At 52.1% G+C, this 10,930-nt stretch overlaps 2 protein-coding genes and 1 long non-coding RNA gene across 3 annotated transcripts in view; 1 reads left to right on the top strand and 2 right to left on the bottom strand.

Annotated features, from left to right (window-relative positions):
- The window catches only part of LOC309525776 (uncharacterized protein), a 55,526-nt gene that overhangs the window by 4,188 nt on the left and 40,408 nt on the right, over positions 1-10,930 (bottom strand). The window lies entirely within an intron of this gene.
- LOC309525844 overlaps positions 1-10,930 on the top strand; it is a 57,121-nt gene that overhangs the window by 25,200 nt on the left and 20,991 nt on the right. The gene's annotated exons all lie outside the window — the stretch shown is intronic.
- The window catches only part of LOC309525760 (uncharacterized protein), a 61,006-nt gene that overhangs the window by 37,734 nt on the left and 12,342 nt on the right, over positions 1-10,930 (bottom strand). The gene's annotated exons all lie outside the window — the stretch shown is intronic.

The following is a 10,930-nucleotide window of genomic DNA, read 5'->3' as shown; positions in this document are numbered from 1 at the left end:
TGCAGAAGGAAAGCAGCTGGAGCCTGACCGCTGGGAAGGCCAGATTGAGACACCCACCCCTATTATTATTTATAATAATTATATGCCACCGGGTCTCGCACCTGCCTCCTGACACTGGCTTATCTTAGTGGAGATTCCCTGTCCATGCCTCTCTCACTGTTCTTTCTCCTTTGCCGTGGGTGACCTAGGGCTTCTGGATATTCTAGCTCTGCTCCAACTGGGAATTATTTATTACCGTATTTTTCGCCCTATAGGACGCACTTTTCCCCCTCGAAAAATGATGGGGAAATGTGTGTGCGTCCTATGGGCCAATGCAAGCTTTCGCTGAAGCCTGGAGAGCGAGAGGGGTCGGTGCGCATCCTGCATGCTGTTGCCGGCATGCTGAAGCCTGCGCGCGTTGAGCTCAGCACGTCCAGGCTTCGTGGACCTCTCCGCAAGCAGCGGGAGCCAGCGCTGGGCTCCCACGGCTTGCAGAGAGCTGCCTGTTTGGGGGCTGGGGCTGGGGGAAACTCGGGCTTCCCCCGACCCAGCCCCGCGCCTGGGGGGGAATTAATTTTCCCCCCCTTTATTTCCCCTCCAAAAAAACTAGGTGCGCCTTATGGGACGGTGCGTCTTATAGGGCGAAAAATACGGTACATTTCTATACCTCTCTTACCTGAAGATCACAAGATAAAAATATGTGTGACACTGAAAAAGGTGAGTATTAAAGGTGAATAATACCCATTGTCCCCTTCATGGATCACTGCCTTGCCGTGGCAAAGGGGCTTGAATAACTCAGAGAAGCTATGAGCTATGCCGTGCAGTGCCACCCAAGATGGACAGGAAAGAACTGAAAGAGCTTGTTTGGAGGGAAGGGAAATGATGTTTCCTGGGACAGGGAAGAATCCCTTTTTGCCCCACATTCCTCTCCCTTGGTCACTGAGCTCCGCTTCCCAGAGAGGAAAGAAGTTGTTTAAGAGAGAGGCAGGGTAGAGGGGAAGGGTCTCCTCCCTCATTTTCGGAAGAGAAGAGGCCTGGAGAGGAGGAGGAAGAGGGGCCACGTGATTGGGAGGTTTGGGGAGGGAGAGGAAGATTGAGAAGGGCTCCCCTCCCCGTGGATCAGAAGGGTGGGAGAAGGGCTGGGGGGCTCCCCCCAATGTTTGCATTGCAAGATCCTTTTTGAAGGGCAGAGATGGAGCCAGCCTTGAGGGAGGGGGGGCAGAGAAGAGTGCTCCCCCCCCAAAGCAGCCCCACTGGGACACTGAGCAGTCACCTGGGGAACACTATCTTCTCTCCCCCAAAAAGGAAAGACGTGGTCTTAGACGCAGCCTCTCCAACACTGTTTTATGGGTTGGGACACATCCAGCAGCTGGCCGGACTCTGCAACTTCTGTGTCATGGGTGTGGCAAGGATATCTAGAATACCTGTGGCCCACTCAAGTTGTGTCCAAGAATTGACAGACACAGCAGTGGAGAAAAAGAAGGTTATATTTTATTGCTGAGCAATAATGACCCAGTGGAATAATTTCCAGAGCCTGGGCAGCGAAATCCTTATGGAGTGGGGTTTTATACTGCAGCACAAACAGCCGAAACCTGACATAATCGTATATGGCAGCAAAAATCAAACCAATGAGCGCAAGCTTTTCCCCTGACCATGTAAAGAATGCCCTTGCTTCTGCTTTTTTCTCAGATGGTACGTCAGCCTGCCCTTTCCCCCAATTTACAGCAAGAAAGAGGAAAAGAAACTTATTTTGAAAGCATGGACAACCCCCCGCCCCCGCTACTGGCTAGAACATTGCGGTTAACTATTTTTTCCAGTTCCCCCGACTCAGCCGCTGAGGAGCTGTCTCCAAGGGAGGAAAGTGCCAGCACATCAGATTTATTATTTCCTTCAAATGTTAGCAAGACACTGGGGGAGAAATGGGACAGAGGTCAGCTTTGGATTTCTAAAATCTAAGCATTTTAGTTCTGCTGAAGCCTTGAAGCCTTAGCTATTAAAAACCAGTTAGATACATGGATATATGGATACATATGGATATATAAAATTATTCCAGGTGGTCTTGCCACATGGGGAAAACTGGGGTTTGGTTTTGACAGCTCCCCAACTCCTTCCAGGTGAAAATAACAAGTCTTGGGGTGCCCTACCTTAAAGTGCTTTCCAACTTTGCTGGAGTCTAGCGCTGCGGATGCTGGATTGATCAGAAAACGCGAGACGGCAGGCAAGCAATGAGGAAGCAAATCAGTGGCCAGAAGGGCTGATCATTTATTTGTGCAACAAAGGTCTCAATCTCTAAGGAGAGCAAAAAAAGAAAAGGTCCAGGACAAAGATTACATGAATTTTTAATAGTTCCCACAACACATTTATCATAGTGTCATCAATACATCACAGGTATGTCCCGGAAGAGGAGTGGTGTTGGGCAGAAATCTGTGATCCAGACATGCCCATGTCAATCACACCTTGTTTCAACATGCATCTAACACAAGGAAAAGAAAATATCATCACTGAGGTCCACTTCCGAGGGTCTTCTGGCAGTTCCCTCACATTTACAGGGTACCAGGCAGAGGGCCTTCTCGGTAGTGGCACCCTCCCTGTGGAACACACGCCCCCCAATATCAGATGTCAAAGAGAGAAAGAACTACATAACTTTTGGAAGACATCTGAAGGCACCCCTGTTCAAGAGCAGGGCGGAGATCTCTCCGAAGTGGAGGCTTTGCGATGAGAGATCCCTGCCTCCACTCCTCCTTGCACACAAGTAGGAGCAGCAGCGGGAAGCTCCGCTGAGGAGCGGCTGGCTGCCTTCAAGTGGTGCAGGGGCTCTCAGATGCAGTTTCTGGGCTGCCTCCACCTTCCCCAGCCCCAGCAACTATTCAGCCTGGCTGCCTAATAAATAATAATAATAATAATAATAATAATAATAATAATAATAATAGTGGTGATAATAATAGTAATAATATTTTATTATTTATACCCTGCCCATCAGGCTGAGTTTCCCCAGCCACTCTGGGTGGCTCCCAATTGAGTGTCAAAAACAGTAAAGCATTAAATATTAACAGCTTCCCTAAACAGAGCTGCCTTCAGATGTCTTTTAAAAATAAGATAGCTGCTTATTTCCTTGACATCTGATAGGAGGGCGTTCCACAGGGCAAGCGCAACTACCCAGAAGGCCCTCTGTCTGGTCCTCTGTAACCTCACTTCTCGCAATGAGGGAACCGCCAGAAGGCCCTCGGCGCTGGATCTCAGTGTCCAGGTTGAACGATGGAGGTGGAGACGCTCCTTCAGGTATACAGGACTGAGGCCGTTTAGGGCTTGAAAGGTCAGCACTGTAGCAGGAACCCCCCCCAATCATTCAGTTTGTACAAACTTCACACACATTCACACTCACGCACTACATACGCCACACTTCTGTTATAAATTCATAGAAAAATCAACCATACATCGGATTTGCAGTGTTCCATTTTTATTTTACTCCATATGACAAGGACTATCAAAGGGGGGTGGCTTGGTTCTGGTCAGCCATAATCCCTTCACCATCCCAGCACATCCACAGGAGCCCTGCCCAGTTGCTATGTCAACCCTGATGATCCCAGACAGAAGACCATCAAGATCACAAAGAACTTGCATATGGGAGTGGATTCAGCACCGACTGAAACAAAGGACAATGATCAGATCTTCCCTCTGGGGGCAGGAAACTGCCAACTCCCCTTTGTCTCCTGGAAGTGACTCATGGGCAGGGGGAAAGGAGGAACCTGCCAGGTGACAGGACACTCAGGTTACCACCACAACTCCTCCCTCAACCCCTCCTTTCTGTGATGAAGGTGTGATGTTTCTGGGGGTGGGCTTGACCTAGAGGGTGGCAATTTCAAAAGTCTTTATAAGACTTTGCACACCATTTTTCTTTGTCTTTCCTCTCTCTTGCAAATGAGGGGAACACCCTGTTGCAACAGTTCAATAAAGGCCAAGCCTACAGGCTGCTGTTTTGCTCCAAGTTATAACTGGTTGGTGTCTTTGTTTTGTCCAAGGGAGCACCAACACTTTGAATTGTGCTCAGAAATGTATTCAAATATTCCTCTGCAGTAAAGAAGGCAAATGGAAGCCTTCCCATTGTCTTTGTGCTTACAAATACTGCCTTAAGGAGGGATGAACAGGGTGAGCCTCTGACCTGGATTCAGGAACTAAAGTATTTACCATCACAAAAGAATGCCCAGGCTGCCCAGGTAATGCAGTCAGTGACCATTAACAGGTATCCTTGAGGACAGGTTTTCTGCTGTAGACCGCCTCCTGTGATATATTCCTGCTGTAGACAGTCTCCTTCTGTATGATATTGGGGGGGGGTGGTCTTGGGTGGGCAATTTCAAAAGACTATATAAGGCCTTGCACACCTCCCTCCTGGTTGTGGTGAGGGGGGGCACTGTTGCAATAAAAATCACGCTTACTAGCCACTTTGCTTCTCCATATTCTCTGCTTGGCCTCTGTTATTTTCTCCTACCTATATGGAACCCACTTAAGGACTATATGGGCTCTTGGATACCCCATAAGGGGAAAGGAGCAGGTTTTCCTTATAACAAAGGTCGTAAGACTATGTTTGGTTGGCACGCTTATTTATGGCAGGATAAAACTAAAACACACAAGAGCTCTATGAATCAGGTTATTCAGAAAATCCTTTTTACAGTATGGGATAAATATAATAATCTGCTGGAAAGAAAAGCACCTCTTTGGCTTCCACCCACAAAAGCAACAGCTTTTTAAAAAAAGGAATAGGGAAGAAGCAATGGGCAACTTACAGAGATCTTTTGGACTTTTCGGAAGAAGAAATAAAACTGAATAAACAGGATGAGGTGGGAGGTGTGGTGGCGGATTGGTTTCAATACCATCAAATCATCTTCTTTGGACAAGATGAAGGGAGAGGCTCACAGTTTGAAAGAGATATTATTACGAGGAAAGAGAAAGTGTTCCCCAAATTTCAGGCAGAAAACTGTCCAATCTGAAGAAGTGTGCATGCACACGAAAGCTCATCCCCAGAACAAGCTCAGCTGGTCTCTTGGGGACCCAGCCAGGCCCCCCACGACCCCAGGGAGAATGGGGGGCCTCAGCCCCACCCCCAGCCCTGCTCGGGGTCCTCCTTCCCCTTCCCGCCAAGGCCTCCCGGGGGGGGGCAGGGCAGCTGAGCATCTCTCGGCCCCCCAGGAAAGAGAAAGGGGAGTCTGGCGGTGCTGCTGCTGCTGCCCAGGAGATCTTGCAGGTCTTGGGTCCCCCCTTCCCCCCTGGGTCGCCTGGATCGGGGCCCCTGTCGACGGGCCCCAGGGAGGGCGCTTTCTTGGGGGGGGTCTCTTTGTACTCCCCTCTTACCCCCCTCCTCTATTTCCCTCTTTACCTCTTGGTCCTCCGCCTCCCTGGCTCCAGATTATTTCGCTTTCCTTATGTGCAATAGAAAGGGCGGGGGGGGGGTTTCTCCACTGACGCCCCTCCTCCCCTTTCCTGGAAACTTCCGGCGCATTCAGCAGCGACACTTCCGGTTCCTTTTGGGATGCGCTTGCCCCTAGAGCTACATCCACAGAGCAGCCCCTCCCTGTGTTGGGATGGGAAGAGGACGGGACGGCGCTGCCTCGGGGGCTCCATGGGGGCCTGGCCCCCCTCCTTCCTTCTCCCCACAGCAGGGGGCGAGATGGCTGCGGGGGGGCATCATATCTGGGGGGGGTGACCTGGGTTTGCGGGGAGAGAAGGAGGGGGTTTTCAATCTGCAAAGAGGGAGGCTGGGAGGGGAGAGGCTGAGTGAGGAGGAGGGAAGGGCTGCCCCTCCCCCTGTGGGTCAGGAGAGTGGGGGAGGGGCTGAGCCAGGGAAGCCAGGGGGGTCCCTCCTCCCCCCCCAGCCCAGGGGGGGGGTCCTCTGTGAAGCCCAGAGATGGTGGGAAGAGACATGGGGCTGCCTGAGAGAGAGAGAAGGGGCGCTTCCTCTCCTCTCCCCCCTCCTCCCCCCAGGCTCTCCTGCGCCCAGAGACCCCCCTTGGCCCGGCTGCCCCCTCGCCAGGCAGGGAGAGGGTGGGGTCCCCTTCCGCCATGAGAGGAGTGCAATGGGGTTGTGAGGGGGGGGAGAGAGAGAGACCCCTTTCTGCCCCCCTCCCAAGAGGGTCCCCGTCGTGTCTCTGAGGGGCGAGAGAGGAGGAGCCCCTCCCCCCGCTGCAAGGGGGTTGTGAGGGGGGGGAGAGAGAGAGACCCCTTTCTGCCCCCCTCCCAAGAGGGTCCCCGTCGTGTCTCTGAGGGGCGAGAGAGGAGGAGCCCCTCCCCCCGCTGCAAGGGGGTTGTGAGGGGGGGGAGAGAGAGAGACCCCTTTCTGCCCCCCTCCCAAGAGGGTCCCCGTCGTGTCTCTGAGGGGCGAGAGAGGAGGAGCCCCTCCCCCCGCTGCAAGGGGGTTGTGAGGGGGGGGGAGAGAGAGAGACCCCTTTCTGCTCCCCTCCCAAGAGGGTCCCCGTCGAGTCTCTGAGGGGCGAGAGAGGAGGAGCCCCTCCCCCCGCTGCAAGGGGGTTGTGAGGGGGGGGAGAGAGAGAGACCCCTTTCTGCCCCCCTCCCAAGAGGGTCCCCGTCGTGTCTCTGAGGGGCGAGAGAGGAGGAGCCCCTCCCCCCGCTGCAAGGGGGTTGTGAGGGGGGGGAGAGAGAGAGACCCCTTTCTGCCCCCCTCCCAAGAGGGTCCCCGTCGTGTCTCTGAGGGGCGAGAGAGGAGGAGCCCCTCCCCCCGCTGCAAGGGGGTTGTGAGGGGGGGGAGAGAGAGAGACCCCTTTCTGCTCCCCTCCCAAGAGGGTCCCCGTCGAGTCTCTGAGGGGCGAGAGAGGAGGAGCCCCTCCCCCCGCTGCAAGGGGGTTGTGAGGGGGGGGAGAGAGAGAGACCCCTTTCTGCCCCCCTCCCAAGAGGGTCCCCGTCGTGTCTCTGAGGGGCGAGAGAGGAGGAGCCCCTCCCCCCGCTGCAAGGGGGTTGTGGGGGGGGGAGAGAGAGAGACCCCTTTCTGCCCCCCTCCCAAGAGGGTCCCCGTCGTGTCTCTGAGGGGCGAGAGAGGAGGAGCCCCTCCCCCCGCTGCAAGGGGGTTGTGAGGGGGGGGGAGAGAGAGAGACCCCTTTCTGCTCCCCTCCCAAGAGGGTCCCCGTCGAGTCTCTGAGGGGCGAGAGAGGAGGAGCCCCTCCCCCCGCTGCAAGGGGGTTGTGAGGGGGGGGAGAGAGAGAGACCCCTTTCTGCCCCCCTCCCAAGAGGGTCCCCGTCGTGTCTCTGAGGGGCGAGAGAGGAGGAGCCCCTCCCCCCGCTGCAAGGGGGTTGTGAGGGGGGGGAGAGAGAGAGACCCCTTTCTGCCCCCCTCCCAAGAGGGTCCCCGTCGTGTCTCTGAGGGGCGAGAGAGGAGGAGCCCCTCCCCCCGCTGCAAGGGGGTTGTGAGGGGGGGGAGAGAGAGACCCCTTTCTGCCCCCCTCCCAAGAGGGTCCCCGTCGTGTCTCTGAGGGGCGAGAGAGGAGGAGCCCCTCCCCCCGCTGCAAGGGGGTTGTGAGGGGGGGAGAGAGAGAGACCCCTTTCTGCCCCCCTCCCAAGAGGGTCCCCGTCGTGTCTCTGAGGGGCGAGAGAGGAGGAGCCCCTCCCCCCGCTGCTTCTTCCCCTCAACGACTTTTCCCGCCTTTTCCCAACTTCCCGCCCTTCGGGATCTGAGCCTCGCCTCAGTTTCAGGCGCCGAGGAGGAGGAGGCAGATTCCCCGGGCTCCCTGCTGATACGGAACGGGGGGGGGGGCAATGTCTTCTTCACTACAATATATTTGCTCAATTTCTCTAGGACTCCATCACCCCTCCCCTGTCCTCCATAATCTCTCAAGTAATACTGTCAAAATCCTGTTACAATGTATCCACTCTGTTTCTGCTTTTGCTCTCTAGTACAGAGTGGCTTAGAAATCACTGAAATCTTCAAAAATTGATATAAAATCAGCCGTGGTTCTGATCTGCTCGTTCTCGGTGCCATTCAACTCAGTTCCCCTTGGACTCCATGATGCTGTCCCTACCTCCATAATCCCCGAAGCGGCAGGTCACGTACGCAGGAACTTCTTAATCCTGTCAGATAGTTTTGCAAATCCTTCCTTCGGGCAATACTAGGTGGCAGACGATGTATATTCCTGGCCCATTGTCTTGCCACCACCGGTACTCAATAAATGTGTATCTATGTATATTTCCCGCTCCGCATATCCCCCCTCCCTCATCCGAAAATGCTAATTAATGTAATCCCACCTTTTCATAATGTATTCATGACGTGTAAAGTATATTCATGATGTAACTTGTGAAACCCAACCTTCCCATAATGTATTCGTGACGTTTCATGCACTGTATTCTGGGACATGGAGGGAAATCTCAAAAGTCCATGCCACCCCTTTCTCGCTGTTCAATCTCGCCTTGAACCTGTTGCGCAATAAACTTGGATCTTCTGCAGTTTGCTCCTGCGTCCGGCTGAGCTCATTTTCTTCCGCAGGGACCCACGGACTTAGTCCGATGAGCTGGGTGGCAGAGTAACCCCGCACCCAGATTTTTTCCGTAACAGTTGGCGCCCAACGTGGGGCTTGTGGTTCTCCCAAGCTGCTGACTGGGGGCCCCGAAATCTTCAGCCGGCTCCAGGCCATTTTGCCTGGGAAGATCCTTTTGGACCCCCAGCCATCTTCTGGGCGGTAATCGAAAGCCCTAGGAGTTCAGCCGGGGAGCAAAAGAGGGATCCAGACGGCTTATTCATCGATCCCGGGATCATCATAGAAGACGTGTGAGTATAAGGAAAAAGGAAAATCCAGTGCACTGGTGGGAAGGGGGTGGAAGTCTCCTGGCAACTGAATTCTCTGCCCTCCTCTCTATCGCTCCTTCTTGCCTTTCTCTTGGTCCGGTTAGTGAGAGAGACCGTGGACCGCTGCTCAACCCGAAAGGGGGGTTCTGAGCTCTATCCCTTTTCCTTAAAATCTCCAGCCAGCCGCACCAATTGGGAGCCCGAAAGTAAGACGGAGAGACCCGACTTGAAAGATAGCCGACTCTCTGCAACGGACATCCCAGTTGAAAGCAAGGGGTTGGAGCTCTCTTTCCGATCTTCCCGAGCGTCCTTTCTAGGGGGCAGGAAGTGGTCTTGCTTTCTATCCCAATCCCAGCCGCACCGGTCGAGCTACATACCACGTGTACTGTAAGCTCGCTTCCGAAAGCAAGGGGGATTTTCGACCCGAAATTCTATCCAGGGACCACCCGATCTGGCACTGCATGGCGCGGGCGTCCAGTAGGGCCCCTTTTCCTGAGATGTGACGATAGGTAGGAGGTTGCCAGGAGGGATAGCCCATGAGGAATTGGGCAGGACCGGCAGAGTGGAAAGAGACCCCAGGTTATAGGAAATAAGGAAATAAGGAAATAGGAAATGGAACGCAAGGAACCGGATAGCTAGAGCTCTCTAAAACCCACTAAGGAAGTTGCCAGGCAACTAGAAGCCCCTTCTCCTCTTTACTATACGTCCCTGTACTAAGCGTACCAAACCCCTAGACATACCAATCCTAATCAACCCCTCTTTTTTCCCCTTCTCTATCCCAGACACCCCCCCCCAAAAAAAAGGAAAAAGCAAAAAAGCAACAACAGCAACGCATGCATCTATAAAGGGGTACCCAGTCAACCAAGCGTTGTGAGCCCTACCAGTCTGATTACCTGGTGGTGTGTTTGAAGAGGCAAGGAGGCTCATAAAACCATGTGGGACCTTCCTACTAATTTCACTTAATGAAGCCAAAGGTAGTGGCCCATCTCCTTGCAATAACCAACTAAAGGATGAGAATATATATGTTTACATGTTGTCTGTTATGTGTGTTGTCTGTTAATACATATATGAGAATATGTATGTTTACATGTTGTCCGTTATGTGTGTTGTCTGTTCCTTCTGTCTCTGGCAGACTGCCTTTCTTAAGTGTGCATAGTTTAAACTGCAAGCTTGCTTCAAAATTTAAATCTAAGGAAGTCATGCTGGATCTTAGCAGTCCTAAATAAGAGAAAATGAGAATGAAGTGTGCAAATGTTTACCCCACCTCTTGCTTTGCCCCAACTTTTGAGATTGCGAGTCTACAGTCTTATTTTGGAAGGTGCTGATAACCTAATGTTTCTGCTGCAAAAGCCTAGTTGAGCCAACTGCTCTCAAGCTAAAATGCAGTGTATGTATTTCATTAAGCATATGCCTATGAAAGTATGGTGTTCCTTCTAAGAAAATATCTGAGTCCAGTTTTAACTTTGATTTGGTTGGACAGAAGAGTTATTGTAAGGCTCCTGATATCAGTCTCTATAAGACTTCCTGGCCTCTTTTCTTAGAAAATGCCCCCCCCCTGTTTCATTCTGTCTCTTTCAGGGTTTTTTTTTTTTTCCCTCCTTCTCCTTCTTATTCTGTGCCAGGTAAATTTACTCCTGAGTAAGCTTCCTTTAAAGGAAACTGCAAGGGGGGGGCATAGATTAGGCTTACTATTGCTCTGCAAGTTCAACAAAATTGTCAAATCTATGGCTGTTGTAATTATTTGTGAGTGGTTATTTCAATTGAATTAACTTTGCTTTATAAAAGATCCTCTCCCTATCTTAGGAAAAATGTTAACTTCAATCTTCCTTTAAAGATAATTTCTATAGGTATGTGTGTGTTTCTGGTAGTACAAATCTTGCTATGAACCCTGTATTTTAGGGTTGGACTAGATGACCCCAGGTCCCTTTCAACTTTCCCAATTTGTGGCTGATGAGTTGAAATTCAGCCCAGGTTGGCTCTTTGTTTTTTAAAAGGTGTGATGAGAGGTGAAAGCCATGATGTTTGAAGCAGAACTGGTGATATCAAGCATTTAAGTGATTACAGTGTTTATCATTTTGTCTATTATTTACAAAAATCAGACTTAAAAGTCTACTCAAAGTTTAAGCACATACAAATGGATAATCAAGTAGAATTAGCCTTGACCAATCC

This window comes from Podarcis vaucheri, assembly GCF_965113315.1.
Source record: "Podarcis vaucheri genome assembly, chromosome: 2".
Taxonomy (NCBI): Eukaryota; Metazoa; Chordata; class Lepidosauria; order Squamata; family Lacertidae; genus Podarcis; species Podarcis vaucheri.
This window is presented reverse-complemented; position numbering and strand designations above follow the sequence as displayed.